The following is a 24,935-nucleotide window of genomic DNA, read 5'->3' as shown; positions in this document are numbered from 1 at the left end:
AACCTAAAAGACAGTATTCTGAGAACATGGATATAAAGGAATTTATCTCAAGCACAAAGTTTTGTGGATATATGAAGCATTAACAAAGGCCACATGCTGCAAAGACCATGCTACCAGTCTTGAGTAATAATCTGCTTTACAAAAAAGTTGCCATCCCAGTTGAAAGAGCAACAAGCTCTAGAGCTACCCAAAAGCTTATCTCAGAGTCATTGCATTAAAATCCTAAAGAAAAAGTCATCAGAAGTTGTCTGCTTTAGTATTCGTCACACTGAACCTTGAAGAAAATTCCTCAGGAGCATTGAGTCTCACAATATTTCGAGCATCTCTTGTCACAGGTTGAAGCCAACTTGCCAAATGTGGCAGAAACTATATCAAACTGTAACAGGACCCTAATTCCTTCTTATTTCTGTTTTACTTGGTGATTGGGAAGAAGATGCCCAAGACACTCTTCAAGGTGGATCAAACTATAAGTGTTCTTCAGGCTGCAGAACTAACGTTCCAGCCAGCTACTCTTTGAGAAGCTCCTGATACATTTACTCCCCAAAGCTGCAAAGAACAAACCAGACCTTTAGTCATGTGGGGCCTAGATGGTATTACTCTCACTTTTCATTAACTTCAGGAGACCTGCATTGGCACTGGCATGGAATTAGTGTGAACAATAGTTTGGATCCTACTCTAGCAGGCAAATGCCAGTCCAGATTCAGGGATGATACCTGCACCTTGCCCACTGCCACCATTAAACAGAATAATGACTCCTTTATGCCTCTGATTCCTTTCTCACTTGTTGTCTGCTGAGACATGATGCCTTCATGATGACCCTGTAAGACAGGGTCTGTCTTACATGCAGTTATCTGTGGACTGATGTTGCCTGAAACTATAGCAGCATTAACCTGCTGCAGCTATAGTCAAAACAACAGAAAAATGTCTACACCTGCATCATATCTTTTCTGTGTGTGAAGGGGAATAAGCTGAAAAATGAAAGGCAGGTCTGCTGTGATGTAATACTCTGGATTGTAACAGTATATAGTTATTTTAGTAGAATATTTATATTCTTGGATGACATAGTTATACTGCTAAAAACTACTAGTGTTTGCTGGAGTAGAATGTCTCACAATGCTGCTGCAGTCCTGACTGGTATATGTGGATGTTACCGTAATGCAAATAATGAATAATAAAAAGTAATAATTGAATGTGAACTGCATGCACTGGGCTGCCATGGATAAACAATACAAATCACTTGCGGAATTTTTTTCTGCTCCTCTGTATTCTGCTCTTTGTGACGAGCTCTTTGTCAACTTTTCCTTCACTGTTAGCAATGAAAATGTGCATATGTGGCATCTAGTAACTCAAGCTTCCCACGGGGACAGTTAATTCTCTGCTCCTTGGTCCTGTGCTTATTTCCCTCAGTCACTTTTCCCCTATGGATCCAGTAACACAGCAGAAGATGTGCCGGAAAGAGAATGAGAGCAATAATTAACCACAAGGAATGAAAAAATGGGACTGGTTAGAAAGAGCAAGAAGCAATGGCATGTCAAACAACAAAACATCACTGCTCGATGGTTTAAACAAGTAACATGAAAGCCTTGTTCTTTCTTTTCCATTGACGCAGGAGTCTCCCTATCCACAGAAATATCTACATTAAAAGATAACATTAAACAATCCAATCTTTAATAAACCACTGGAAACCCAGAGGCATGAGACAGACCCCCTTTGTTTATTACAGACCTTATATGCTCAGAGGTCTTCAGATGAATGAGGTGTCAGACAGCAGTCTGGGGAGACTGGGGGTGTTAACTCAACACTCTCCATCAGCTTCACAAAGCCATCCCTCCATGCACTCAGATCCCACCCTGCCTTTCCCAGAGTGGCTGAGGATAATGAGGAAATTATTCCAAAACTACAGAGTCTAAAATAAATTTGCTTCTATCTCAAAGTCAGATTTTATGCCATATATTTTTATTTTATGCCATATTTTTATGGGATTCACATGCTGAGAAAAAAAATCGTAGCTTTGATGAGTTCAACAGCAAAACTCCAAAAGAGTTACTCACTTGCCTAAGTAGGGGCTCCTAGTCCTGTTTGAGATCTCCTGGGGTATCCCACAGCTTGTTGCCCATCTCATGTCCATCCTTTGGAACACCTTGTGGCATCTCATAAAGCAGTGAAAGCCTGTGTCAGGTACCCAAACCACTCTTCTGTCTATTCTGGGCTACAATTTCAGCCTGAGGCTAGTTCGTGATGAGATAGCAGTGTTTGCAGAAAGTTTCCTTTTCTTGCTTGGATCACACTAGCAATTAGTCCTTGGAGAACAAAACACTGCAGAGGTAGGATGAAAATATCTGGCCAGTGTAGAACTCATTTACCCTCTCTGACTGGCAGCGCAGGGAGCGGATCAAGCCTCTCAGCCCACAGCAAACGTCAGAAGAAAAACTCTCTGGCCTAGATGTCAGGTCTTAAAGATTTTTCTTATTTGTAGCCTGAAAATTCAAAACTGTAACCTATTAAACAGGGATTTGCCTAATGCCTCATATAAATCTCATTGAATTCTGCTCTAATACCAGTTCTACATCTGTGTGACAGTGAAAGGCAGGTATTCCACATTTTCAACACTGGGGCACCAGTTCTACATTAATTTCATTGTAAGCATTAGGTCTAGGTGCAGAGAGGTACTTTCAAGACTTGGGACTTTGAAGATCCATCCAAGTCCTTTATTAAGACAAGACAACCCCAAGCTACCTTTTTTATGTTTGTCTTTCAACAGCAAAATAACATGGATGGAAAAGATTAGGATCCTGTGCTTTGCATGAAGGTTGGGCTGGCAGGTTCTGCTCAGGACTTTCTTCACATCCAGCTCCTAGTTCAACTACCTAGGAGTCACTTGACTCCTAGACTTGGTCGAACTCAGGGCAACTTCCCAAGCACCTCCTCCTATGCTTGTTCTAAGAAAAGAGATCCAACGTTATCTTTAAAACTGAAGCAACCCAGAGCTCTGTCCCATCAGCTACACAGGACAGATAAGTTCAAAAGCACTTTGGCAGGGGATGTGCATCTGACACCTTTCCCTTACATGATGCCTCTCCAAATAGGCTCCTAAGTTAAACCACAGTCTTTGGTTTAACAACCAAAGATACTTGGTAAAGCAAAAGGGGATTTGGGAATGTATGTGGCAAAAACTGGCTGGTTGATAAGGCACATTATGTCTAGAAAACTCCTTTGAGCTTACACTTCATCAAGCTGGATGATTCCGTATGTGAAGGGTAATCTAAAAATGTGGTAAAGTACATGCAAACAGGTAAGTGAATCCCTGCATGAAGTACAACCCCTCTTTGAAAGTTATGATGGAGAATCAAATGCATGTGGGCTGGGTGAGAATTCCTCATTTGCACCAGGACAGCAGTGTATAACAACCTCTTTTGCTCTGCCTCACTCCTAACGCTTGCAGAATAAAGGCTCCTAAACCCTTCAAAGATGCCAGCATGGTGTTTACACCTTGCTACAAGGAGCAGTGAGCAGCACAGTTTTGATCATGAAAATTTTCAGGATGAAATAATCACATGAAGAGGAAGAGAGAAAACAGGCTGACTGTAGACGTGATAGAAAATGATACTATGATTTTTATTGAAATTACGGAGGTAATTTTTGAGATATTACAGAACTTCCAAGCCTCTAAGGAAACCCCTGATATAGGATGAGCTCACATATGATCAGTTTGCCCAACTTTGTATTTTCCCCTTCTGACCGACCCCTTTGATGGATTTGCCAGGCAGGTGGATCTGGGCATTTTTTGGAAGGAAGCATCATGGCCAGGGAAGGGTTACAACAACAGATGCCCCACATTTGAAGCACTTCTTTAAGCCTCTGTATGCACACAATCAGGAGATGCTGCTGAGCCTCTCTTCATGTTAAGAAAGATAAAATCAGGTCACTTAAGACAGAGAAAAAAGAATGAGACAAAAACAGATCTCAGAAGTCACCACTAACAGAACATCCTGTACATGTAAGAGTAATGTAAAGGGAAAAGTGAAATTCCTGCAGACTCCAGTTCCTGCATGAATTCTCTCTGTTGTTATGAGAATGATTGGGGTTTTTTTCCTGCCTTTCTTTCCCCACCTACAAAATGGGGACAGCACTTACATAACTGCTTTGCTAAGTGCATAGGAGGATTAGCTGGCTGTCATTTGTCATATGAGCTGAGCTATGAAAGTGCGAAGGAGTATTTTTAATAAATACCTCATTACCTCATTATATTTTTGACTTCGATTCTTTCCAGGAAGGTCAATCACATTTCATTTTTTTCTGCCATCCTCCCAAAAATGTGCAGACCCCTTAACCATCTCATTGCTGATGAACCACCTTTACCTAAAATGACTTGCACACAACGTGATGTACTTCTATTGGTCAGTCACGTATGCAAGTCACAGGGAGCAGCACATTAAACAATAACAGATTGATTTGTATTTTAATAATCTGACCTTGTTTGATCTGGACAGGCAATGGTGTTTTACATCCAGTCATGCTGCAAACACGACAGGTTATGGATCCTTTTTACACTGCTGTGAATACTGAGTGATTCCAGTGATGGCTTCAGAATTCTACCACAGAAACAGAGATCAAAATAACTTTAAATAATTGGGGGTATTTAAATAACTTGGAAGTGGCTGCAGCCTTGCTCTTCAGGCTTTAACCTGCACAAGCTTGTGAAATTTTGTGCCCTTTGCAACTAGGGACTGGGGCAAATTTAGCATACCCAAAGCCTATTTTATTTTGTTGTAATCAAATTGACCTGGATTCACTTGGTTTCCTCCAAGCAAAATTCACTGTACTGCTCATGAAAAAAAATGGCCCTCACAATATCTGCCAGCTGTAGTGACCCTCAGCTAAAAAAAGATATTTTCATCAGCATATTATTTTATTTCTTTAGCTGATTTGCTTTTGTCTCCTAAAAGCCTTTGGGACACAAAGCCAGCACTAACTTTCCTACCCATCACAATGCTCAGTGATAACATTAGCTGACCCACTTGAGTTCTGCAATGAGTTATGGTAATAAATGACTGAAGGCAAATTGACTCTTCTGTCTCTTCACAATGCAAGTCTCAATACATATGAAAAGACTTCTTTTTTTTTTGTCATTATGAGGGCTTACCACTTACCAAGGAGTGCTTTCTAGGGAGAGGGAAGCTGCTGTATGACCCATGTAAAAATGGTAAATAGCAATTCAGACTGTTTATTTTGCACATTACACAAGAGAATTAATATTATAGGGTTGGAATTACACTGGAGGGTTACTTGGCACTGTTTTTCTGTCTTTGGCCAACTCACAGTGCAGAAGGACAGGTGTGATGGATGTGACAATACCTGGGCTATGTTGCAGAAATGCTAAATGACAGCCTCAGAAAGCAGTCAGGAAAATGGAAAAGGATTCAGTTTAACTCTAATTGAGGCCTTTCCATAGGATTTTCCTGAAGGTGACCCAACTGCTTTCACAAAAACTTGTAACACAACTTCTGTTCATATTTTCTCATGCCATCTCCATAGCAGAACAGAGTGCAGACTTTGCTCATACCAGAATGCAGTTCTCCGCCCTCTTTGCTTCCTTAAGTCCTTGAATCACTGCACTGGATGACTGGATCCACTTCCTGAAGTGGCTGAAAGCCCTCTTCAACTTTCTGTTATCCCTGAGTGGAAGCCTCACTCACCTGACTTCATCAGGCTACAGAAAATGATCTTCTTCATCCCTCTCTTGTGTACGAGGGACACAGAAACAGAAATAACTGTTTGCTTTTGTACCCTTGTGAACCATCTAGTTCCAGCACCCCTGGGATGGGCAGGTTGCATAAAGCCCCATCGAACCTGGCCTTGAACACTTCCAGGGATGGGGCAGTCACAACTTCTTTGGGCAACCTCTGCCAGTGCCTCACCACCCTCACAGGAAAGAGTTTCTTTCCAATATCTAATCTAAAACTGCCATTACTCCTTGTCCTGTCACTCTATGCCCCTGTCAAAAGTCTCTCTCTATCTCTCCTGTAGCCCTTTTAGGTACTGGAAGGTGCTCAGAGGTCTCCCTGGAGCCTTTTCTTCTCTGAACAACTTCAGCTCTCTCAACCTGTCTCCATAGCAGAGATGCTCCAGCCCTCTGAGCACCTTCATGGCCTTCTTTGGACTCACTCCAACAGGTCCATGTCTGTCTTATGCTGGGGACCCCAGAGCTCAGTACAGTACTGCAGGTGGGGAACTTGGGCATTAGCCAGAGCTCATCCTGTCATCAGATCTGATTAGGCTTCGGTGCAAATGGTTGCTTTGAAGAAATGAAGATGCAGTCAGATAGATCCGTCTGTCACTCCTAAGTCTAGAGAGATACTTGTCTGATATTAGATGAAGAGAAAAATGGTATGAAAGGCAAGTGGCTTTGGGTTCATTTTAAAGACACTTCCTCATTCAGTCATAAAAGATTTACTGATTATTCACTTCAGGGAGGGTCAGAGCTGGATGTGTATTCCAGGGCTAAGGAAGGTATGGTCTTCATCCACTGCTTACATATAACTGGAAGGTCCGCTTCATGCTGGTACTTAGTTAGGCAAAATGGAAGGAAGGGAAGACCATCACATTGGATAAACTCATTACCAAACCGTTGTTAATATGCTTGATTGCTAAGGGTGACTTTCTTTTCCCCCCATATTAGAAGGCAGTTCATGCCAACAGAATATTATAATGAGAACAGCGGAGTAACATTTCCCAGATCAAGGCTTTCAATATCAAGCTGGTAGAACGGGAAGAAACCTTCATGATCTGGGAACTCTAACAAGCAGGACGGGATTGCACTATAAATTACATGCTGGGCATGAGTTACAGTAATCTCAATCACTAGAGACTCATCAATTGGACATTTAAGAGCAGGCACATAAATAAAATATCTCCAGATTGTAGGCAGATTACATGCATGCAGTTCTGTTATGGATACACTTTCTTCATGATTCCTACTACATGGTCCACTGATAGGATTTTAAAATTTTATACCCCAGACCAGTAAGTCCAGAAAGTACTTCCTAAATAAACTACTGCCAATACTGATCTGAATTAAGACAAGCCTGTAAATGCTACACTATGCAATTGATTTGGCTTTTCACTGTGTGTGGTTTTTCTTTTCTTTCCATTCTTCCCAGATATAAAACAATAACTGCACTCCAGAAAAAAAGAAGACAAAGAGATAATTCTTAATTTGGTATTCAGTTGAGGAACAAGAGCAATACATCCAATGAATTAAAAGAACACCATTAAGCAGTTTAAGAATACAATTTTAGTTTTGTGAAAGCAATGATACTAACAGTTTGCATCACTGCAGTATCTTCACTTTGAGAAGATTCTGAAGATCTTCGCAAACTAAAATTTGTGGAGAAATGTCATACAGCAATCTGGGTAACGAGTAACTCCATGTGAACACTGAGCAGCAAGACTGTGAATTCTATGAGAAAGACCATCTTAATGTGCTCTGTAAGGGGAAAACAATTTTTTAATGTACTTATAGATTAAACATTCAGTTTGTCCCATTAAGCAATTTTCAGTTCTCTAGAAGATCAAAAATCATTACCCTTCATAATTTTTATAGATTTCCCAAATCTTGACAATTTGGTCAATTTTCTTCAAAAGTTCAGTTTCAGTTGTGATCCTTAACCTTATAACTGGTAAGTAAAGAAGCAGCAATCAAAGATGGTGATGTATGGTCACCAGCTCCATGAGTTGGTTATTCTTCTTTCTAAATAAAATTATTTCAAACTTTCCTTGCAAAGAAAATCTTAGATTATAAATTTGCTCTAGGTTATTTGTAACATTATTTTTCAAAATGTTTAAATACTCCAAAAGAATTGAGGCATTTTAATTGGCATTAATGAAATACATGCATTTGTGTTTTTTTTCCCCAGAGCAGTTGTTTGTACGTCTGCTTTAGCTCTGCCTGACACAATATTTTTGCCCTCTATTTTTTGGAACATTAGGTGAATCCCAAACTTATTACACAGCTGCACTGCTTCATTCCTACTTGCTTCAGGCTGAGGGTAACATGCCGGAGCACAGCCTGATCTCTCCTTCAACACTTCTTGGTACGTACATGTGGCACCTGAGATGTGGATTATTTGTTGCTTTAGCTGTAGGAAAGAGCCAGGCGTGGAGGAAATTGTGACTCAGAGATGAACAGTTTGTAGTACTTCTTGGCTTTTTCAGGCCTGCTGTAACCGTCTTATGATGTGCAGCCTTTGCTGAAGGCTATGCACTAAATTGGGTGATGCTTTCACACTTGGCGGATGTCGGTACAACTCCACTGAGTCAGTGAGTCAACGCAGGATGATGACTTGCACCTGGCTTTTCCCCCCATATTCAACACTGGTGAGGCTGCACCTTAAATCCTGCATTCAGTTCTGGGCCCCTCACTACAGGAAAGACATTGAGGTGCTGGAGCGTGTCCAGAGAAGGGCAACAGAGCCGATGAAAGGTCTGGAGCACAAGTTTGATGAGAAGCAGCTGAAAGAACTGGGGGTGTTTAACTTGCAGAAAAGGAGGCTAAGGGGGAGCTCTCTACAACTGCCTGAAATGAGGTTTTGGACAGATAGGGACTAGTCTCTTCTCCTAGGCAAAAAGTGCCAGGACAAGAGGCCTAGGTGGCCTCCAGTTGTGCCAGGGGAGGTTTAGATTAAATATCAGGAGAAATTTCTTGACCAGAAGTATTGTAAAGCATTGGAATAGGCTGCCCAGGGAAGTGGTTGAGTCACCATCCTAGGAGGTATTTAAAAGACATGCAGATCTGGCACCTGGGGACATGGATTAGTGGTGGATTGGCAGTGCTGGGTTAATGGTTGGACTCGATGATCTTAGAGGTCTTTTCCGACCTAAACAATCCAATGATTCTAAGATGGAGTATGCCCCAAACTCCCACTCCTCCAAATGAATTCAAGTCTTGTCTCAGGTATCACAGGACACACCTACACTCTTGCACTACCAGGGTCCGGGAGCTGAGTTTCGGGTGACTCGACAACTGGCACTGCTTGGCTTCGGGTGCTCCAAGTTTTGTTTTTGACTGTTCCTGCTGGGTTTCAACAAAACAAATCAGCTCTGGAGAGGGTAGCAATGAGGATGTGAGCTTCTTGCTTTTGCCCTTTAGGCTATAGATATTTGTCCTTTAGGTGATACTTAAGCCTCTAGAACATTTTTTTCTCTTTTTTCCCCCCCTTCATTTTTTCTTCCCTTGCCTTTTTTTTTCCCTTTTTTTTTTTTTTTTTTTTTTTTTTTTTTTTTTTTTTTTATTTTTTTAACCAGCATAAACACAGCTGTAGAGATCCCAAACAAGCCATCTACTTCCAGGGGAAGTTTCCCCAAGTGTTCACTTCTCAGTGTCTTCCTTTTTTGTGACCATATTTATATTTTCTTAACATTTTTTAAAATGTATATCCTATGGAAGCCACACCACTGACCTGCTTTTAAAAAAATGCATTTTAGAAATACTTGCTTCTTTAGATGTTTTAATACAGCATTTATGCTGCAAAGGTTAACCCAAACAGGTAACAGACCAGAGGAAGCATCAACTATAGTGTGTGTGAAACAAAACAAAACAAAACAAAAAACATTTTATAAAAAATAGACTTTGTCAGGTTTGTGAATAATGCAAACGGTGAGCTGAATTGTGTCAAAACATAAACTGAGCAATTCTTTTCAGTGATGCAAATCTTCTGTAGCTACTCTGAAATCTTAATCACAAAGGTTTTTCTAGACCCTCCTTTCACTGAAGAGTGATAAAGAGGCACTAAGCCCTGCTCTATTGTTAATCACAAGTCATTTTAATGTGGGTCTGTAACACTGTGAAAGGTGACCTACAAAAGGCAAGTGGCAGGCTATAATTCTGTGCCTTGGAAGGTAACACCAGCATCTACTAGCTGATAACTGACTTTCCTGTTATACGGTTATCCTCTGTAACACTTTTGGACGCTCAGTGGAGGTCCTTGCTACCACTGTCTGTGTTAATCCCTGTAATGGGGATGGAGCAGCAAATTGTTTAGAGCATGGAAATGACTCTCCCATCCTGTCTGAAAGCAGCAGCAACAAACATGTTGCTGTGAACCCAATCCCAATTTCCAGTCACAGGCCACTAATTAACATTTTTTATAAGATACAAACACTACCTGGCCTCAGAATTGACTAGGATCCTGTTGCAGAAGCACAGTGTAAGATTTTTGTCTCCATTCTGAAGAATGTATAATCTGACTAGGCAAAGGACTAGCAGAGTATTTGGGAAATACCGCTGCATTTGTGTCCTGTTCTCAAACACCTCCCTAAGTGCTGACACGTGTCTACTGTCAGAGACAGACATGAGACTAGATGGACCTTTGATGTGCCTGGTCTGAGCATTAAGAAGAGCGGGAGAAAATCCATGCACTAAGGACTCAAGTGATTCAGTCAGAGCCAGGTCAACAGCCAAGCAGAGCAGAGAGCTCAGGGGTTGCAACCCAGAACTCAGCCTGGGAACTGCTTCAGAGCATTCAGACAGGTCTCCCTCCTCTTCCTCCTTCTGCTCCTTTTCTTCTTCCCGTCTCCACAGACTCCGAGAGATCCTTATAAGACTTGCATGTGCTTTCTTTAGGAAGGGATTTCTAGACTGAGGCAGGAACAGTGACACAGTGCCTGGGCTGTTGCCATCACCGCTCCTGCACATTTGACATTTCAAAGCTGCAGAAGCCAACCTGGTTAACATGGATAATGAACCAAACAGCATGTACCTGCTCAGAGCAAGCAGGGATGCGCTCTCATATGTATTCCAGTTACATCCCATTTGTGAAGTTTGATATTCACCCCAGTGGGATGAGACAGCCTTTAAGGCAGCACTGCTGATACAAGCACAGTCTGCGGGCTGCTCCTCTACAGATGCAGAGGTTTAAGAAGGGAAGGAGAAGCACCAGAGCAGGCTGAGAAGAAAAAAATACAACTGGGTATTTCTGTACTGCTCACTGCTATCTTGGAGAAAGGTAGAACCATTGTAGGAACATGAGCCAGTAGCATTACTCAGTTTAAGAAAGGCAAGAATAGATGAAACCTTGGTTTTAGTCTCCTTTGCTGCCTTGATGACAGACGTCCCACCTGTGATTCCTTCTTTGTGCTGTAATCCTCACCTGCCTTAGTGTGTATATTTTGGATACAGACTTGAAAGTTGTGATGGTATGTGGTTTTCAACAGAGTTTCCCCAGTCATACCTCACAGGAAATTTGGCTCTGGTTTATTTTGTAAATTTGATACATCATCTCTTCCTAAGGAAACTAGATGTGTTTTCTTTTGGAGGGCAGAAAGGGAAGGAGAAAGAAAGGAATGGGAAGATTCAGCAAAATCTACATTAAAAAATACTAAAATACAGTAGATACATGGATCCACTTTTTTCTCATTCCTCTTTAGTTTCTTTAACTGAATAATGATCTAACATTGATTTTTATCTGGTAACTCATTTGGGCTGAATCCCAGAGCAGTAAGTTTTGTTATTCTAACTTGCTGTTACTAAACCCAGTTTCACCAAAGCAAGCTAGTGGCTGTAAAAAAATGTCTTCAGCCAGTCTCAGTTCTGAACTAGACCATGAAATTATAAATATTAGTCATGTCTTCTATAAGCCAGTGAAAACATGTCTGTAAAATACATGTGAATGTAGAAATTCAGTCTTAGGAGACAGCTAAACTTGAGCATCTGAATGTAGTTTAGAAGGACTCCATGTGAACTCCTGTACGCGAAGGAGAAAAACAAATCAAAAAGTATCTAGAAATGGGCTTTGACCCTCTATTGAACTCTATCACATCTGTTTTCTTGGCATTAGGTACTCTTAAATGCTTGTGAAGAACTGCAGCTATTTGAAATCATGATACCAAACCGAAAAACATCCTGTCACCTTGAATGCAACAATCAATATTGACCCCCTTTACCATGCAGTAGCAGATTTCAAGGTCAGTCTCCCACTGGCAATGTGGAGCCAGGATACGTGTTGCAGTGCAAGTCTTTTATTTCCCTTTTTCCTCATGTATCCGAAGAAAAATATGTATGAGCTATATCTTGGCAATTCCCTTTTTTCCAATCAAATCAGATACCACAGTCCTGAAACTCAGCCTCTTTTTCCCTTCATCTCTTCCCCCTTGGAAATGACCTGTCTCACTTTATCTGTTTCTCTTCCTAGTCCATTCTGTTTTAAACTCAGAATTTCCCTCACTCAAAACACAGTATTTCTACCAAAACTCTACTTTTCAAGTTTTTTCAGAATTCAGGTTCAATCCACCAGTGGGAAAGATTATTTCTGACTTTTGCAGTCCAAAATTAGGAACATATACTTTTACACAGAGAATCCAAAACAGAGTCATGTTTCTGTTACCTACCTCAATCTTTTCAGGCATTGATATGTTTTTGTACTGACAAATGGTACACTAAGTCAGGGTTTCTGAAGAGAGGTTCCTCAATAAGTCATTAAGAAGAGGAGTTACAAAACCTAATTTGGGCTTTCTTATGTGATCTAGTGCTCACTGGGAGAAAATAAGAAGTTTCATGGACTTCCAGAGATGTTTTTCTGTTCACTTGTACTCCAAAAAATAACTCACAGGAAGCTTAAATAACATTGCATTATGCAATTCCTTAAATATATATCTGTTTAATTTAAATGTATTACTTGTTTGGTCGGGTCTTTTTTTATTTTTTTTTCTTTACTTAGAGGAAAAAAATTCTCTAGACAGGATGTCACTTGCTACAGGGAAGCAGTTACGATTTTTCTGTTTTCGTGTGTCCTTTGTCTTCCAGCGCTACATGGTGTGAGAAAGTCTGTTCTGTTTAGGGGAACCAAACTGTGACAATCATTTTGTTCTGGGACATAGTACTCCTGCCTAGCACTTTTGAAGATCTGGTGGCCTAAATTCAAGCACATCTGAAGGACATTTATGGATGCATGAGTGGAAAAGTCTTTTTATTTCTAACTGGACTTTTTTACAATATACAGCTATTTAATAGGGAGTTCTAATGGCAAGGGAAGGCACTGAACACTAAGTATGTCATTCTCTAATGCATGCTGGCATGGATTTATATGAATATGTATTCACGCATATAGAATGATATACATAAAAACTTTTATATATATTGCTGTATGTACAAGCAGTTGTCAATGTACAGAAATATGCTTGAATGGAAATATGCATTTATATCTATACATAAATTGAGCATGATTTAATGTTATTCATCTATACCACCAAGACCTGTTGCCATGATATGGTTGCAACACTTCAAATCACTTTTGTCACTAGCAGAGAAAAACAGCATTCAGGGAGTTAGTGCTAAACCCAATGGTCAAAATCTCTTGCCAGTATAAACATATGTCTTCATAAACCAGGTTTATAGGAACTGCTACACCAGAAATCCATCCCTATGTAGACTAGGCTTATGACCTCAAAGGAAACACAAGCCTTAGAGACTGGATGTCTTTAAATTTGTGTCAGGTACAAGTGTAATTTCTTTCCCTGTTAGATGGGGAACCACATAGAAATAACTCAGTCACAGCTTTTCAGAGCTACTTTAGAGGTTGTACATACCCAATTCCCTTTCACTTCTGTTGCTACTCAGATTTCAGCTCTAGAATTCTATCTTGCATTTCCAAAGCACCATGAATTTATGATAAAGCAAATCAATCTTGTCCCTTAAGATAAATCATAAACCCAAGGAAAGGCAATTCAAGATCTTTGGAAATGTAGCAAACCCCCCTGCAGGTTAAAAGGTGCTATGCCTTAGAAGGAACACTTCCTTCTCTTGTCCAGGACGGCTTTGGCTATCAAGAGGTGAAGATCAGTAGGAAAATGCTGTAAGCCTTTGAGCAACTCTCTTCAGCTGTCACAGGAGAGGACACTTACATGTTGTTCATGGTACTCAGTGTTATGTATTGCCCTTGACTACAGTCCTAGGTGCTCAAAGGCAGGAGGCTCCTGCAGCCTGCACAAAAGAGCAAGCAAAAGTAGAGAGAAAAAGTACTTTGCCCAAGGTCACTCTGCAGGTCGAGGCTCAAAATTAGAGTGTTGAACTACATGTGCTGTACAGCATTCAAATTTCATGGAAGAAGCCTCTAGCTAAGCAAGAGAACAAGAACAGCCCAGTTTCCAGTTAAAATATCAACCTGGCCAACATACAGCCAAGCTCTGAGCCCTCCCCACTGGTTAAAGCATGATTAACAGGTCACCAGTGAATGCTTCATCAAACTTTTCATTATTCCTGAAATTAGTTTCCTCTTTGATTTCATTTCCTCTTTCCTGAGAACATCCCCATTCTTGAGACATCTAAACATATCCTTATTTCCATTGAAGACACTGAAAGAAAAGCTTATTAGCTACTTTTTAATTTGGAACAATGAACCCCTTAAAGTTCAAAATGAAGTTTAGCATTTCCTGATTGTTTGTTGCTTTAAGCAGAGTTCATTGTTCACAAAAGTCACTAAGGGATAACAAAGCCAAAAAGAAGTGAATGGATTTATCTAGGATCATCTATTTTACAATAGCGGACACAGAGAAACCACAAAAATCTACTGATTTTCACATCACTGAGATCTCTAATATCCCACATACTCTTCCTTTCTCTTGTGATGAGGCCCATGCAGGACATGTCCCTAGATGAACAGGGAACAAAGGGCTGTGGGTTCCTGTAAGGTCTCCTGCCATGCTCAGGCAGCCTCAACATATCCAAGCCTACCTCTGAGGTCCCTTGCTAAGCTCTGCAATCCCACTCAGGCTCCCGAGACAATTCACCCTCTGCCACAAAGCCCTTTCTGACTTGCTCCCATCCTTTATACAACAGAATTCATTTCCCCACTTGGTATTTTATTTTGATGTTCCAGGCATAAAAAAGCAAATGGTTCCCTCAAGCCATTTTCTCTCTATGAAACTGTGAAATAGCTTTGCAATTTTGGAGCAGTTTAAAATGCATTGTTATATTGAGAAAGAAGAGGGGAGGAGGGGGGAAGCTTCTTTTCTAACTTTGAGCACTGAATGCTATAGTAAAAACGGATTGAAATTCTTCAAATAAGGATTTCATAGCTTCTGCAGCTATCAAGACGGATGGCTCCCTATTTGCATACTGCCGTCTGTATAAAAGAAATGAGACTCAACGGTTTTATTATAATTATATAGCTCGATTTTTAGTACTAATAAGCCTATTGTTATCACCACTGCCTTTCGAAAAAACCTCCACATTTCTGTCATACAAACTGAAATACTGCAATTTATTTTTAAGGCATGTACTAAAAAAGTAAATCCTTTCCAAAGACTCTTCCTGGTTTGTTGCTCAGCACTGAACTAGTTTGCTGGAGATTATCACCAAGGACTGTGTTTGATCATTGTTTTTCAGTCTTCCCTTGCTTGCTGAGTGCTTTATTTAAAATTCATAGCAGAGATGAGATGCATACTTTAAATATGGTATCAGTGCCATTTTTTGTGGGACTTCAGGCAGTTCCTAGGTGCCTGTCGTGATGTTCTAATAAAATAGAGCATCCTTCATTGAGCCACAAAAGAAGATAACTGATAATTAAGGTGAAAATGCTGCTCTCCTGTCTATGCTGCAGAACTCTTATCAGGCATGTGAACTCTTATCAGGTGCCCTCTTATCTCTCCTCTTGTGCATCCTCTGCTGGAATCTTATATGGAACTCTCATGACATCAATGGGAGCTCCACTCTTGGTGATATGAAAACACAATAGCTGCTTGAGTCTCCAGAGTGTGGCTCTGCAACCTTGTGGTCTTAGGGACATGGTACACAGAAAGGAAATCTAAAAGGAAAAAAATCAGTGGCTTTTGAGGCTGAAACAAAGTATTACAGTATATTACTACATATATATGTTTTTCATTTATAGTAAAGTTCTTCATTTGGTGTTGCAGCCAGAAGGAGAATCTAAGAGTCAGAGCTGAAATGCTTTAGCTTTGAATATTTGCAGGGACACATTCTGATAGGGTAAAATAAGATTTATTCCCAGAATAGAAAAATTTGTATCAGCCTGTGGCTCAGTTTCAGAGGTTTTTTGTTTGCACAGGAAAAAAAGAATCATAACTTTTTCAAGTAGATAAAATACAAGGGATTTTTGTGGAGAAAGACAGAGTCATAAAAGCAGGGGGTTATCTAAGCTAAATCTCTGCATGTCAGTCACTTCAACTTCAGAAATATCAGCAGGTCCTATTTGCCATCTCTCTGGTTGATCTCAATTCATTTCTTATGGGCACAGTGACAGAAGTGGGTTTTCAGGGAGAAGTTGGAGAAGGACAGATATTTGAGGTGTTTGGGGGAGGAGGACAGAGGCTTTGAACAGCACAAGAGGTTTGAACATCACTTGATGTGAAAGGGAGCTGGCAAAAGACAAAAAAGGTGGATGAAGGAGAATGGGAAAGAGGTGTCAAAAAACACCAAAGAAAAATTTCTAGAACAGTCAGAGAAGACAAGTATATGATATGTAAAGGAAGAGGTTACTGTAATCAAGAAAGGAGATACTGAAGCTTCACAGCAACTTTCTTAAAATCATCAAGCCTACAAGAAACTAATTCTGAATATACAGTTCAATGAAACTTTGATAATACCTTTTCGATGGGATTTTGCCCTAAGACCTTACTTGCATGCCTCTGGATCTTCTGAATTCCCTTAAGCACTGACATTAGGAACAAATACAGAAAATGCAGGCCCTAAACCTTTTCATTTTCTAGAAACCTGTATGTTTAGACCATCGAACCACAGGTACATTTTCAAAGTGCCATAGTGTAGGAGTTATTAGACACATGACCCTTTTATACTGTTTTTCATGGCAACCACATGACTACAACACTGTCTGATGCTTGAAAAAATTACCAGTGAGATTTACTCCTCTGCACAAAAATAGTTCTAGCTCATTCTTCACCTACCATGAGACGTCAAGTCTAGATTTATCATCTCCTTGCTTACTTGTCAGCTTGCATTATCCTGACAGAATACAAAAAACTTGAACAAATACCCTCTAGTAAAGAATTCACAGACTCATAATGTGGGAAGGATTAAGCATCATAATAGCCAAACCAAACAATTTCTTAGGGGGTTCATATACAGTCTGTCAAACATGTTCCACAGCTCTGAGATGAAAAACAAATGCAAATGTAAATCACCTCTAGGAAAAGCAGCTTCTTCTAGGTGTCCAAATGCACTAAATCAATCTCTTTATTTTCATTTGGGCAGAGCCCACAAGCTTTCACCATCTACAGAACCACGAGATGAAAGAGAGGACTGACTGTGTTTGGCATGTTTGTATTGAAAGTTCCCAAGGCAGTCAACTAAACTGCCTTGGTACTTTAATAAAAATCAACTCGGCTGAAAGAATTTGAACAAGGAAAGAAAAAATGGGACTAAGGTTTGGATCACCACTGAAGAAACTCCATCTTCCACATCTTCCATAGTCACATTTTGAGAATTGTGTTTTTGACTTAACATGTAAACACTTGGACCCAAACTGGCATCCAGCCTAATATACACTTATTAGCTACATGCACTGGAAGACTTAGCCAAAATGGATACCAGACATGGAAACTTAATTACAAGTTAGTTGGAAGAATCTGGACCTATTGACTCTCTCAGGAAGCAGCAGGTATGGCCATCTGAACTACTGAGGGAGCTGCACCCAACAGACTAAAGAAGACCTTCTTTGTCATGTTCTCAGACACTCTTAAATCAGTAAATTTCTTTCAATATCAAAAGAAAGAACTGAGCACTGGAAGAGTTCTAAATAAGGAGTTCCTGCTTCAGTGCCAACTCCAAATTCTGTTCCTTCATTACAGGGTTAACTTGTATCACAAAGAAATGTCCATGGTACAAAGTGAGATAAATCTGTTAGCAGAGGAACTATCAAAGGAAGAGACAGCAAAATTTACTGCCTGAAAGCAGAAGTTAGTTAACTTCAGTCTAAAATTTTTTAAACTCATAGAACAGTGAGAATAGTTATAAACTTGATAAAAGTTCCAGTGGAGTGACCAATATACCCTATTTTCCCATTGAATGAGAAATTTGCCACCACACAAATACTTAATATGTCGCAACTCAAAAAGAGCACTGCTCAGGGAAGTGCTGTAGTCCTTGTGATGAAATAGATGCCAATGGTGTGGCTATTCTGGCTTTCTTGGCTATGAGTCCTTTAGCTTGCACAAGTCTATGACACAGTTCACACTCACTATTTGTTAGAACTTGAGAAAACCTTTATGCAGCTACTCCTTTCCATCTCTCAGTCTTAGGCTGAGGACTCTTCTGGGGACATTATGTCTGTGTAAGAGTCCACAGCTCAGAGATGTGCTCCTCTGTGGAGTGGTGTATCTAAGCATCACTGTAATTTCACTGGAAACCATTTGTCACACCTTTTTGTTTTCCTATTCCTCTTTTCAGAGGTATCTCTCAGCAACTTTTCCTGTGTTAGTTAATGTAGCAAACGAGATTATACTGTCTGCTACTGTGGATATGCTCAGACAGCATGCTGCCCATGTTCTCAATGTCACTCTCCACCATCCTCCCTCATTCTTACTAACTCAAACCTTTCAAAACCTCTAGTCAACATGGACTGATCTATTACTAATCTCTGACAAATCCTTTGTTAATCCTTCCTCACTTGTGGCCCAATAAGTTCCTACTGAAGCCAAAGGGAATTTGACTCAAAAGGACATGAATTTATGGCCATGACGCACAGTGTTTGAATATGGAGTAAAAATAGATATGATTCCTGCCAAACAGAATTCCAGAGAAATGGACAGACCAGGTTGCTTGTTGTCTTCTAGAGGATTAATGAAACCATTTTATACGGGGTGTGTGTGCACTTCATAATATACTGTTGTACACAACAGTGCTTTTCTGGAGTAGGAGGATAAATTCTCTTAAAAATTGTCTTATCCCATCTGGTTGGTAGAGCTGATACATGTGCAGGTATAGTAGAAGACTCATACCATATTATAAGAATGACAATGTTGTCCCTGAAATACACCATATCTTTTGTCAGAGAGCAATAAAAATTCTATGATAACTTACAATTTGGTAAGATTAATTTCATTTTCTAATCTGTTTTTCTCCCTTGTTAGAAAACATTTTCTCATATGAAGTTTTAAAAGTCATCCTCTCTCATATTTTTTTCAAATTTTAAGATTTTTTTGTTATTTTTTATTCCTCATCCTCCAGTAGCTACCAGGAAGAGCAATCTGGAATTAAGGTATTCTGGACAGGTAAATATTTAAAAAAATATTCTGCAAACAATATGTACTGTCTGGATCATAGAAGAGATTAAATAAACACAGGAAGATGAATGGTGAAAATGAGAGAGTGAGATCACAAAATGAGAAAATTATCTGGCACAATGAGTCTCAATTTACTTTTCCTTTCATTAATGTGAAAAGATGTTATTAACAAGCATGAAAATCTCTGTGCTCTGATGGTTGTCACACTGAAAAATGCAGTTGGTACCTTAAATCTGAAAAGACAGAAGTCTGAGTGAAATTCCAAGCCTAAGGTGAAGGATAACCCTGAATTCTGTTGCTTTGGCGTTAATAATTTTCTAATGTGTAAATTGTATCACTGTGTCTAAAGACTACAGTAATTATTATTTTTTTTAATATGCAAAGAAAATGCAATGATTAAGTGATTTAGCCAGATCTACATAGGGAACATGATGGTGAAAGCAGAATTCAAGTGCCTTATGCTCAAGCTTGTTCTTCATAATAGGAGATCTTCTTTCTTTAAAAAATACCACAGAAAATATACAGACAGCCAGAAGGGAATTATCCTAAACAACTAAAAGTCAGTCATGCTTGCCAAAACAATTGACACTCTACATTTTGCAGAGCAGAGGGACTGTTTTAGGTGTATGCACTCACTTGCTAACTTGCAGACTTTGTAAGACACAAATAAAGATTCAGTGTAATGTGCTGTGGTGGTTCTCAGGGGTTTTTGCTTCAACAAAATAAAATTTCATCTGAATCACTGAAGAAGTATTTAAATGTGGCTGAGAATACATCCTTGTGGTCTGCTTGAGTATCATCTTCATTTTACAGAGGAAACAGAAATAGAACAATTAACTATTAACCCCTATTCAAGAAAAAAAAAGAAAGATCCCTTCAAATCTAGAACCAAAACCTACTTAATTATTTTCCTTGGGGTTTGTGCCCTGGAATATTTTTCAGTAGTATGAGTGACTGCTGTATGTCTGACAAAAGAGTCAGAGGACCAATATAGTACTTTTGTCTTGATTAAAAGTCTAATATTCCCATATTGAAAGTCTATGGAAGTGTAATTCAGTTTCTTTAGAAATTTTGCTAACCACTATTTTAATTTAAAAAAATCCTTACTACAGGACTTTTTAAAGCATCTTATAAGATTCCATATAAGAATTATGACTCTCTATATACTCCAGAAAAACCTTTATTATAAACTACAAAAGTCACAGCATAGAAAGCAAGTAACATCCTATTAAATTCAATTGAAATTTCCTAGATGTGACAGATTGTCAAAAATCAAGGAGACTTTTTTCCTAATCTCTCCCGTGAGAAGGGATCCAGACATGAAACCTCTCTTCACTGTTGCACATGTCCCCAGTGAATTAGCATTAGGGTTCCCAAAGCCCTTTTCTATCCTTCCCCATACTGCTGGGTTTGTTTCATGGAAATTGTGCCTTGTTCTTGCCTCCTTATGTTGTAATGATAGGTCTTGACAAGGGTTTTCAGTCATGGCTACAGGCAAAAGCACAGCTTCTGAACTTCATGCTTGTCAATAGCTGTTTTACTTTGCCATACTAATGTGCCTTATAAATATTCCCCAGGGCTCTCCTCACCACCACGTTGCTGTTTTCTTATTCATCAATACAGTCAAAACAGATGCAGATGCTGTCAGTTAAGGTCAAGACGTACTTCTTCCAGATCTCTGGAGTAAAAAGACCTCTATCGCATCTTATAAAAGGAGGAAATATTCTGTAGTCATTTAGTAAGTAGCTCTCAGGGCTCGTGGTTTTACCATGATGGCCCCAATAACTAACCTTAACTGTAGTACTGAGATTTACCCTTCATACCATCTTCTCTCCTCATTTCACTTGCTCTTCTCTCCTGGAGTCTTTGGTACCCACACCATTGCGGTGCCTGCAGGCCATGCTGTACGAGATGGCATCTAAGAGGACAGGAAATGATAGTATGCCCTTCATCCCAAAGGAATGAAAAATCAAGTGAAAGACTTGAGTGTGAAAGGGTTGGGGAAGAATGGCCTCTTCTTATCTACAGGATGGATGAGGGTGGAGGCGCTGCTGGCTGGAGTTTCCCCAGCAATTCCAGCACTCAAAACTCCATCACTAGAGACATTTCTGAAGGTGCTTACACAATTTAGCTGACCAGTTCTTAACTTTTTTTCTTATTTTCTTTTAATTTTTGAAAATTGCATTCTAAAGCTGTGCACCCACTTGGAACTGGATTTTAAAACGAACTTGATTTCCCTTAAGCTGGAATATACATCCTTCTATATACCAACACATACAGGTCAAAAATTCCTTCTGCTCTTTAGCTCATTTAAAAGTCTTGAGATGAGTTCACACTGGAAATCAGTGACTTTGAACATTATGGTCAGTGTGTTTCTATTTAGGTGCTGATGTGGGATTGATTCGGAAGTCAAGGGGAGACAAATACTTCAAAATATAGCTCCAGGGAAGCGTCATTTTTCACAAAGTCCTTGGATTTTCTGCTAAGATTAGTGAGAAAGCAGACATCTGGCATGTGCATGGGTTTCTGCATTGTATAGACCCGATGGTATTGTCCAGAGATGTTATCTTAGAGCTTGCCCTTGTGCATCTTCCTAAGGAAACTTTCTTTGTGACTTTTCCTTCCTTGCTATCCCTTCCTCAGCTATCACCACCATCTTTATTCCTGTGTAAATCATGTTGTTTTATACAGAAATTATACCTCAGTGCATTACTACCTGTCTTTAAATATACTACCGTGGTTGTAGTTTCACATTGTATCAGGAATTCAGGCAACACAATTTGATAAATTCTGTCTCAAAGCACAGTGAACCCATTTGTGGTGCCCTAATTACTTCATGCACATACCTAACAGAGAGGTTGCTGCTTATTTTAATACTAGTTTTCTTCTGCAAAAGACACAGTGTGTCAGAGAAGTAAGTCAGCAATAGTCTGAAGACTTTAATAAAAACGGCAGCAGTAAGAAAGTAAAATATAGCCTCTGTTTCTCCTGCAGGCCTAGTTTGATAAAATCTGTTGTCATTCAGTATACACACAAATTATGAAGAAGACATGCTGAGCTTGCAGAATTGGCAGACTTATCTGGGGAGCATCAGGGACTGCAGACCTCCAACAGCTTTGCCTTGTTCTCTTTTCACAAGACCTGTTCTGCCCTTCTCTTTCCTTTGTTACTCTGCAATCCTCTAACTCTGTGCTGATAAGCTGTCCTCTTCAAGATATACATTTCTGGAAGAAGCAGAAGGGAAGTACTTGCTCTGATTTCCTTAGAGCTGCTGCAACTTCACCTTGATGGAGGTTTGGGACCATATTCATCCTGTTGAAAGTTTCCTTTCTTTGCAAAATTAGGATACTGACTGTTCTTGTCTGAGAATAAACTCTTGCTGAGTATTGATGCATGAAAAATATTAATGCCCGCCCCCTTTATATCATGTACTTAGACATATCACTTTTATAAATCAACCTCAGCTTCCAAACCCCTCTGGCCTATGGTAAGTAAGAAATGTAAAGAAAAAAATAGCTACCAAAGCCACATCTTCCACATAAAGTGCCCACCACACTGTAAAAAGGGGGAATGACAACATCTGGAACTCCATTACGACAAAGGACCATGTGAAAGCCAACTCGTGCAGATGTGTTTGGCCCTAAGAAGGCTTACAATGCTCATCCCTAACCTATAGCAACATGCTCCAGAAAACCAAATGGAGTAAAAATGTGTATTTGATTTAGGATGAATGGGGGGGAAGGAAGAAGAATGTGAAAGTTTCCATTGGCTTATTAAACTTTCCTTTTCAAAGTTGTTTCTGTTCAAATGAGAGACTTGCCAGCTTCAGAGCCAAATGTGCTCAGTGCCAGTCATCAAGAAGGATGGATTATAGAGCTGCTGCTCATTTATGTGCTTGTTCTGATGAAATACAGACATTTATCTTTGTGGAACTAGTAAAACAATTGCATCATTTTCCACTGCAAATTGAATCAATGCACCAAGTGGCTGTTGAGCTGAGAGCAGAGCTGGAAATTGCATCTTCTGCTATGCAGCTGCTGATGGTAGGATACACTTTGGATTCATCCAAAGTACTTTCACACTCCTTGTCCATTCTCAAGCCTTTTTTAGAAAACCCACACATTAACCAAAGAAACAAACAATAAAACCTGAAACAGACAATAAAACCCTAAACAAACAAACAAAAAAACCCCAGCAACAAAAACTTGGGTTTTGTTTTTCTTTGTTTTGTTTTCTCCACAAACCCTCTGCTTGTGAGCCTGAGGGCCATAATACTGGTGGTCCTTCATCTGAGTTCGAATTGGTGGAGACTACCCTGCCCCCATGCAAAATACAGATCCCACATGGAATTCCTCCCAATACTTAGAGATATTTGCCTCTGAGATTTTCACCCAGGTCATCTCTCCTTACAGAGCATCACATAGTGCTCCATTCTCTTGTCAGACCCCACACAGAGTAAGCCATTTAATAAAAAATCATAGCCGTTTAGTCAAACAAAGAAGACAAGGACACTTCCTTTGCCCCCTGGGCAAGTATAAATGTCTGGAGTCACCTATCCCAGTGTAATCACTACCGTAAACAAAAAAGATTGCTCCAGAGAGTCTAACTTTGTGTGGGAAAGGAAGCAAGTGCTACGATACATATAGTGGATCTGCCAAAAAGCTGTGTCAAAATACAAAAAAAAAAAAAATTTCCCATGACACAATTATCAACTATTACTTTTATCACTAATGTTCTTAGGGTCCCAGATTGGACATCCAGGTGGATTTTAGTAATTTATGAATTATCCTGCTTGGTTTCTATCTGCCACCCCAGATAGTGGTGGTTATCTCATAAATCTTGCATCACAACTATCATTCCAAGGTGAAAAGCTCAGATGCTGCTGGATTCCTACAAAGGCAGGAGATACACCTTAAAACACCTGTATTCCATCTGGTACATCTTCAAAAAACAAAGATCCCTTTCAGCTAGGAAGCCTGCTGCTGACAAATTATAATTCAAGAGGTACGAGTCATAGAAATCATAGAATCATGGAAAGGCTTGCATTGGAAGGGACCTTACATATCCCCTATTTCCAACCAACCCACCGTGGGGAGGGATGCCACCCTCTAGACCATGAACACAGGCAGGAGAAGGGAGAGCACAAGAAAATGCTGAAACCTTAGTACAGTGCTCCTATCATAGCTGACTGATGGTTGGGACTTCTTCAGCAATCCAGTGAAGGACATCTTCAAAAGCTGTATGTGATGAAGCTGTACTTGTATTAAGGGGTAAAGTCTCCCCTAAGCTTGACTGTCAGCAGAAAAAGAAAGCATGGAGATGCCTGCTGCACTGCTATAAGGATATTCAGAAATTAGGTAGAACACACAAATGCAGGGGTTTTATGAAGGTCTTTCAATTTCTGTAACTCCAGGGCAAGAAAAAACAGTCCTGCAAAGAAAAAACAGTGAAGAATCTAGCTACAAAAGTAAACAGTACTCTAAAGAAGACCTTGAAAATTCACTTATTTATGCTTTTACAGATGATTTAAAAAAATCTTCAGCTGGATTAGATAGATGTCCTCTTTCTACAGTTTGTTTAATCCTGAGATGATTTTGGTTTGTAAATCTGTAGTTTGTCATTTTATTTATGCACATTCCAGTAGTGTCTAGAGACTATAAACAACATTATTGGTGCCTACCATA

At 39.7% G+C, this 24,935-nt stretch overlaps 1 protein-coding gene across 10 annotated transcripts in view; it reads right to left on the bottom strand.

Annotated features, from left to right (window-relative positions):
- The window catches only part of TENM4 (teneurin transmembrane protein 4), a 600,622-nt gene that overhangs the window by 420,170 nt on the left and 155,517 nt on the right, over positions 1-24,935 (bottom strand). The window lies entirely within an intron of this gene.

This window comes from Manacus candei, unplaced genomic scaffold (assembly GCF_025592945.1).
Source record: "Manacus candei isolate 608988 ecotype Guabito, Panama unplaced genomic scaffold, ASM2559294v1 h1tg000014l, whole genome shotgun sequence".
In the NCBI taxonomy this organism is placed as follows: domain Eukaryota; kingdom Metazoa; phylum Chordata; class Aves; order Passeriformes; family Pipridae; genus Manacus; species Manacus candei.
Note: the sequence above shows the minus strand (reverse complement) of the source record. Positions and strands in the feature narration are given on the sequence as shown.